Source organism: Syngnathus leptorhynchus, unplaced genomic scaffold (genome assembly GCF_054491065.1).
Source record: "Syngnathus leptorhynchus isolate UIUO unplaced genomic scaffold, UIUO_Slep HiC_scaffold_60, whole genome shotgun sequence".
NCBI lineage: Eukaryota > Metazoa > Chordata > Actinopteri > Syngnathiformes > Syngnathidae > Syngnathus > Syngnathus leptorhynchus.
In genome coordinates, this window is record NW_028232027.1 from 87,501 (window position 1) to 95,255 (window position 7,755).

The following is a 7,755-nucleotide window of genomic DNA, read 5'->3' on the forward strand; positions in this document are numbered from 1 at the left end:
ACGAAGGCGGACGGCGGCCAGCCGGCGCCGACGAACCCGTCGGGGAGGGGGCTGGTGGCAGGCGCGATCGGCACTATTGCTGACTGCCGGGAGGGAAGCTGCGCCCCGGCCGAGTCAGACTCAGCCGTTGCGGCCCCCCCGAGCCCGCAGCGCGTAGCGCGGAAGCCATACGCCCCCCCGATGCGGAGCGACAGACGCCCCCGCGACCGCGGTTGGTCGGGAAGGCTTTTCGGATAGAGGTCGGACGGTGTGTGTGGACGGCTTCCCGTGGTGCCGCCGCTATCAAGCCGGAGGGTTTGAGAAACGACATTCGCGGAAGGACCGGCGCGGCCGGCGGACGCTCGCACGCGCGGCGCCCGACACTCAGCCGCTCGCTCGGCCTCCGTGGATCGTGGCTAGGTGGGATGGATGCCAAACCGGGTCGTCTCGGTCTCGCCGCAGTACGGTCGCGCCGGGGCCTGCGGGGCGGCGCGGGGAGCGCACGCTCACGCGGCGGCCGGGGCGCTAGAGTGCGACCCGCAGTGGGTAGGAACCGTCCACCCGACGTCGGACGAGCCGAGGCCGATGGAGGCCCTACCAAGGCGGGTCATGAGTGCCAGTCGGTCAGTTGGGTGAGGGGGTACTCGGAGGCCCGCCGGGAGCAGACGGGCGACCGGGGATGGGGGGCGTACGCGGGCGGGCGCCGGGAGAAGACGGCCCGTCCGGGGTCGAATCTCGGCCTGTGTTTTCGGAGCCGGCCGGGCATCACGCTCCCTCCTTGGATGGACAACATTCGTAGTTGACACTTTGTGTCATTTTATCCGAGCGGGCGGGCGCCTCGAGAGGCGGACCGTCCGGGGCGACTCTCGGCCTGTGTTTTCGGAGCCGGCCGGGCCTCACGCTCCCTCCTTGGATGGACAACATTCGTAGTTGACACTTTGTGTCATTTTATCCGAGCGGGCGGGCGCCGCGAGGCGGACCGTCCGGGGCGACTCTCGGCCTGTGTTTAAGGAGCCGGCCGGGCATCACGCTCCTTCCTTGGATGGACAACATTCGCAGTTGACACTTTGTGTCATTTTATCCGAGCAGACGGGCGCCGCGAGGCGGACCGTCCGGGGCGACTCTCGGCCTGTGTTTTCGGAGCCGGCCGGGCATCACGCTCCCTCCTTGGATGGACAACATTCGTAGTTGACACTTTGTGTCATTTTATCCGAGCGGGCGGGCGCCTCGAGAGGCGGACCGTCCGGGGCGACTCTCGGCCTGTGTTTTCGGAGCCGGCCGGGCCTCACGCTCCCTCCTTGGATGGACAACATTCGTAGTTGACACTTTGTGTCATTTTATCCGAGCGGGCGGGCGCCGCGAGGCGGACCGTCCGGGGCGACTCTCGGCCTGTGTTTAAGGAGCCGGCCGGGCATCACGCTCCTTCCTTGGATGGACAACATTCGCAGTTGACACTTTGTGTCATTTTATCCGAGCAGACGGGCGCCGCGAGGCGGACCGTCCGGGGCGACTCTCGGCCTGTGTTTTCGGAGCCGGCCGGGCATCACGCTCCCTCCTTGGATGGACAACATTCGTAGTTGACACTTTGTGTCATTTTATCCGAGCGGGCGGGCGCCTCGAGAGGCGGACCGTCCGGGGCGACTCTCGGCCTGTGTTTTCGGAGCCGGCCGGGCCTCACGCTCCCTCCTTGGATGGACAACATTCGTAGTTGACACTTTGTGTCATTTTATCCGAGCGGGCGGGCGCCGCGAGGCGGACCGTCCGGGGCGACTCTCGGCCTGTGTTTAAGGAGCCGGCCGGGCATCACGCTCCTTCCTTGGATGGACAACATTCGCAGTTGACACTTTGTGTCATTTTATCCGAGCAGACGGGCGCCGCGAGGCGGACCGTCCGGGGCGACTCTCGGCCTGTGTTTTCGGAGCCGGCCGGGCATCACGCTCCCTCCTTGGATGGACAACATTCGTAGTTGACACTTTGTGTCATTTTATCCGAGCGGGCGGGCGCCTCGAGAGGCGGACCGTCCGGGGCGACTCTCGGCCTGTGTTTTCGGAGCCGGCCGGGCCTCACGCTCCCTCCTTGGATGGACAACATTCGTAGTTGACACTTTGTGTCATTTTATCCGAGCGGGCGGGCGCCGCGAGGCGGACCGTCCGGGGCGACTCTCGGCCTGTGTTTAAGGAGCCGGCCGGGCATCACGCTCCTTCCTTGGATGGACAACATTCGCAGTTGACACTTTGTGTCATTTTATCCGAGCAGACGGGCGCCGCGAGGCGGACCGTCCGGGGCGACTCTCGGCCTGTGTTTTCGGAGCCGGCCGGGCATCACGCTCCCTCCTTGGATGGACAACATTCGTAGTTGACACTTTGTGTCATTTTATCCGAGCGGGCGGGCGCCTCGAGAGGCGGACCGTCCGGGGCGACTCTCGGCCTGTGTTTTCGGAGCCGGCCGGGCCTCACGCTCCCTCCTTGGATGGACAACATTCGTAGTTGACACTTTGTGTCATTTTATCCGAGCGGGCGGGCGCCGCGAGGCGGACCGTCCGGGGCGACTCTCGGCCTGTGTTTAAGGAGCCGGCCGGGCATCACGCTCCTTCCTTGGATGGACAACATTCGCAGTTGACACTTTGTGTCATTTTATCCGAGCAGACGGGCGCCGCGAGGCGGACCGTCCGGGGCGACTCTCGGCCTGTGTTTTCGGAGCCGGCCGGGCATCACGCTCCCTCCTTGGATGGACAACATTCGTAGTTGACACTTTGTGTCATTTTATCCGAGCAGACGGGCGCCGCGAGGCGACCGTCCGGGGCGACTCTCGGCCTGTGTTTAAGGAGCCGGCCGGGCATCACGCTCCTTCCTTGGATGGACAACATTCGTAGTTGACACTTTGTGTCATTTTATCCGAGCGGGCGGGCGCCGCGAGGCGGACCGTCCGGGGCGACTCTCGGCCTGTGTTTAAGGAGCCGGCCGGGCATCACGCTCCTTCCTTGGATGGACAACATTCGCAGTTGACACTTTGTGTCATTTTATCCGAGCAGACGGGCGCCGCGAGGCGGACCGTCCGGGGCGACTCTCGGCCTGTGTTTAAGGAGCCGGCCGGGCATCACGCTCCTTCCTTGGATGGACAACATTCGTAGTTGACACTTTGTGTCATTTTATCCGAGCGGGCGGGCGCCGCGAGGCGGACCGTCCGGGGCGACTCTCGGCCTGTGTTTAAGGAGCCGGCCGGGCATCACGCTCCTTCCTTGGATGGACAACATTCGCAGTTGACACTTTGTGTCATTTTGTTCGGCCTGTGTTTAAGGAGGCGGCCGTCCTCCACTCGGTCCGTGTTTAAGGAGCGACACTCGCGCTCCGGTTCGGCCTGTATTTAGGGAGGCGGCCGTCCTCCGCTTGGTCTGTGTTAAGGGCGACACTCGGTCCATGTTTGAGGAGCCTGGCCCTGACGCTCCTCTCCGGCCTGTGTTTAAGGAGGCGGCCGTCCTCCCCTTGGTCTGTGTTAAGGGCGACACTCGGTCCATGTTTGAGGAGCCTGGCCCTGACGCTCCTCTCCGGCCTGTGTTTAAGGAGGCGGCCGTCCTCCCCTTGGTCTGTGTTAAGGGCGACACTCGGTCCATGTTTGAGGAGCCTGGCCCTGACGCTCCTCTCCGGCCTGTGTTTAAGGAGGCGGCCGTCCTCCCCTTGGTCTGTGTTAAGGGCGACACTCGGTCCATGTTTGAGGAGCCTGGCCCTGACGCTCCTCTCCGGCCTGTGTTTAAGGAGGCGGCCGTCCTCCCCTTGGTCTGTGTTAAGGGCGACACTCGGTCCGTGTTTAAGGAGCGGCCCTCGCGCTCCGGTTCGGCCTGTATTTAGGGAGGCGGCCGTCCTCCGCTTGGTCTGTGTTAAGGGCGACACTCGGTCCGTGTTTAAGGAGCCGGCCCTGACGCTCCTTTTCGGCCTGTGTTTAAGGAGGCGGCCGTCCTCCACTTCCTTCCATGCACCACCACATTCGCAGTTGACACTTTGCCATTTTTTCAGAGAGGTGACACTTAGTCGTTTTTTCGAAAGTTGACACTTAGTCGTTTTTTCGAAAGTTGACACTTTGCCGTTTTTTCAGAGAGGTGACACTTAGCCGTTTTTTCGAAAGTTGACACTTAGCCGTTTTTTCGAAAGTTGACACTTAGCCGTTTTTTCGAAAGTTGACACTTAGTCACTTTTTCGCCACAGTGACACCTCCAGCGCGTGCCACGGCGCTTTTCAGGTCTTCTATCCGACCTTGTGCTGTCGAGGACGGCGTGTCCGACGCCGTGGGGAGACCAGCACCATCTCCTCCATACTCGTAAACGGGGTGCTTTGGAAAACGGGGGGAAAGTCGATGAGTACACTGACTACTGGGACCATTTCATTGTACTCTGGCGCACCTGAAGACCAAAAAAGGTACTGCACCTTAGCCCGGGTACCTCACCCCCTGGTACCTCGAGGAGAACTTAGAAAAATTTCGACAAATTTTTGGTGAGCTCCAGGGAGAGAGGCTGATTTTTCGCTTTTTGAGGCCGACCGCCGAACCGGCGCGGGGCGGACTCACAAGCCCCCCAGAGCCGTGGGCACTTAGTCGTTTTTTCAGAGAGGCGACACTTAGTCGTTTTTTCAGAGGCGACACTTAGTCGTTTTTTCGAAAGTTGACACTTAGCCGTTTTTTCGAAAGTCGACACTTAGCCGTTTTTTTGGAAAGTTGACACTTAGTCGTTTTTTCGAAAGTTGACACTTAGTCGTTTTTTCGCCACAATTGGCTCTGAGCTCCAGGGGGAGAGCCTGGTTTTGCCTTATTTCAGGCCGGCTGGGGAACCGGCGCGGGTCGGATGCACGAGCCCGGCAGAGCCGTGGGCACTTAGAAAATTTTCGCCGATTAAGCTGGGACCTCCAGGCGGAGACCGGCATTCCTCGTCCTCGGGGTTCGACCCAGGAACCGGCGCTGGGCAGACGCCGTAGCCACGCAGAGCCGTGGGCACTTAGAAAATATTCGCCAAGTTGGCTCTGAGCTCCAGGCGGAGAGGCTGGTTTTGCCTTATTTCAGGCCGGCTGGGGAACCGGCGCGGGTCGGATGCACGAGCCCGCAGAGCCGTGGGCACTTTGCCATTTTCTCAGAGTCGACACTTAGTCGTTTTTTCAGAGAGGCGACACTCTGTCGTTTTTTCGAAAGTTGACACTTTGCCGTTTTTTCAGAGAGGCGACACTTAGCCGTTTTTTCGAAAGTTGACACTTAGCCGTTTTTTCGAAAGTCGACACTTAGCCGTTTTTTCAGAGATGTGACACTTTGCCGTTTTTTCGAAAGTCGACACTTAGCCGTTTTTTCAGAGATGTGACACTTAGAAACTTTTTGCCAAGTTGGCTGTGAGCTCCAGGAGGAGACCGTTATTTTTCGTCATTCGAGGCCGACTGCGGAACCGGCGCTGGGCGGACGCCAAAGCTCGGCAGGGCCGTGGGCACTTAGAAACTTTTTGCCAAGTTGGCTGTGAGCTCCAGGAGGAGACCGTTATTTTTCGTCATTCGAGGCCGACTGCGGAACCGGCGCTGGGCGGACGCCAAAGCTCGGCAGGGCCGTGGGCACTTAGAAACTTTTTGCCAAGTTGGCTGTGAGCTCCAGGAGGAGACCGTTATTTTTCGTCATTCGAGGCCGACTGCGGAACCGGCGCTGGGCGGACGCCAAAGCTCGGCAGGGCCGTGGGCACTTAGAAACTTTTTGCCAAGTTGGCTGTGAGCTCCAGGAGGAGACCGTTATTTTTCGTCATTCGAGGCCGACTGCGGAACCGGCGCTGGGCGGACGCCAAAGCTCGGCAGGGCCGTGGGCACTTAGAAACTTTTTGCCAAGTTGGCTGTGAGCTCCAGGAGGAGACCGTTATTTTTCGTCATTCGAGGCCGACTGCGGAACCGGCGCTGGGCGGACGCCAAAGCTCGGCAGGGCCGTGGGCACTTAGAAACTTTTTGCCAAGTTGGCTGTGAGCTCCAGGAGGAGACCGTTATTTTTCGTCATTCGAGGCCGACTGCGGAACCGGCGCTGGGCGGACGCCAAAGCTCGGCAGGGCCGTGGGCACTTAGAAACTTTTTGCCAAGTTGGCTGTGAGCTCCAGGAGGAGACCGTTATTTTTCGTCATTCGAGGCCGACTGCGGAACCGGCGCTGGGCGGACGCCAAAGCTCGGCAGGGCCGTGGGCACTTAGAAACTTTTTGCCAAGTTGGCTGTGAGCTCCAGGAGGAGACCGTTATTTTTCGTCATTCGAGGCCGACTGCGGAACCGGCGCTGGGCGGACGCCAAAGCTCGGCAGGGCCGTGGGCACTTAGAAACTTTTTGCCAAGTTGGCTGTGAGCTCCAGGAGGAGACCGTTATTTTTCGTCATTCGAGGCCGACTGCGGAACCGGCGCTGGGCGGACGCCAAAGCTCGGCAGGGCCGTGGGCACTTAGAAACTTTTTGCCAAGTTGGCTGTGAGCTCCAGGAGGAGACCGTTATTTTTCGTCATTCTAGGCCGGCTGCAGAACCGGCGCGGGTCCGATGCACGAGCCCGCAGAGCCGTGGGCACTTTGCCACTTTTTCGCCACAATTGGCTGTGAGCTCCAGGAGGAGACCGTTATTTTTCGTCATTCTAGGCCGGTTGCAGAACCGGCGCGGCTCGGATGCACGAGCCCGCAGAGCCGTGGGCACTTAGAAAATTTTCAGAGAGGCGACACTTTGCCATTTTTTCAGAGAGGTGACACTTAGTCGTTTTTTCGAAAGTTGACACTTAGCCGTTTTTTCGAAAGTTGACACTTAGTCGTTTTTTCGAAAGTTGACACTTAGTCGTTTTTTCGCCAAAGTGCCCACCTCCAGCGCGTGCCACGGCGCTTTCCAGGTCTTCTATCCGACCTTGTGCTGTCGAGGACGGCGTGTCCGACGCCGTGGGGAGACCAGCACCATCTCCTCCATACTCGTAAACGAGGTGCTTTGGAAAACGGGGGGAAAGTCGATGAGTACACTGACTACTGGGACCATTTCATTGTACTCTGGCGCACCTGAAGACCAAAAAAGGTACTGCACCTTAGCCCGGGTACCTCACCCCCTGGTACCTCGAGGAGAACTTAGAAAAATTTCGACAAATTTTTGGTGAGCTCCAGGGAGAGAGGCTGATTTTTTGCTTTTTGAGGCCGACCGCCGAACCGGCGCGGGGCGGACTCACAAGCCCCGCAGAGCCGTGGGCACTTAGTCGTTTTTTCGAAAGTTGACACTTAGCCGTTTTTTCGAAAGTTGACACTTAGCCGTTTTTTCGAAAGTCGACACTTAGCCGTTTTTTCGAAAGTTGACACTTAGTCGTTTTTTCGCCGATTTTGCTGGGACCTCCAGGCGAGGACCGGCGTTTTTCGTCTTCCGGGTCCGACCCGGGAACCAGCGCCGAGCGGACACATTCGCTCGCTAGTGCCGTTGGCACTTAGAAAATTTTTCGTTTGTCATGAGCTCCGGGCGGAGACCGGCGTTTTTCGTCTTCCGGGTTCGACCCGGGAACCAGCGCCGAGCGGACACATTCGCTCGCTAGTGCCGTTGGCACTTAGAAAATTTTTCGTTTGTCATGAGCTCCGGGCGGAGACCGGCGTTTTTCGTCTTCCGGGTCCGACCCGGGAACCAGCGCCGAGCGGACACATTCGCTCGCTAGTGCCGTTGGCACTTAGAAAATTTTTCGTTTGTCATGAGCTCCGGGCGGAGACCGGCGTTTTTCGTCTTCCGGGTTCGACCCGGGAACCAGCGCCGAGCGGACACATTCGCTCGCTAGTGCCGTTG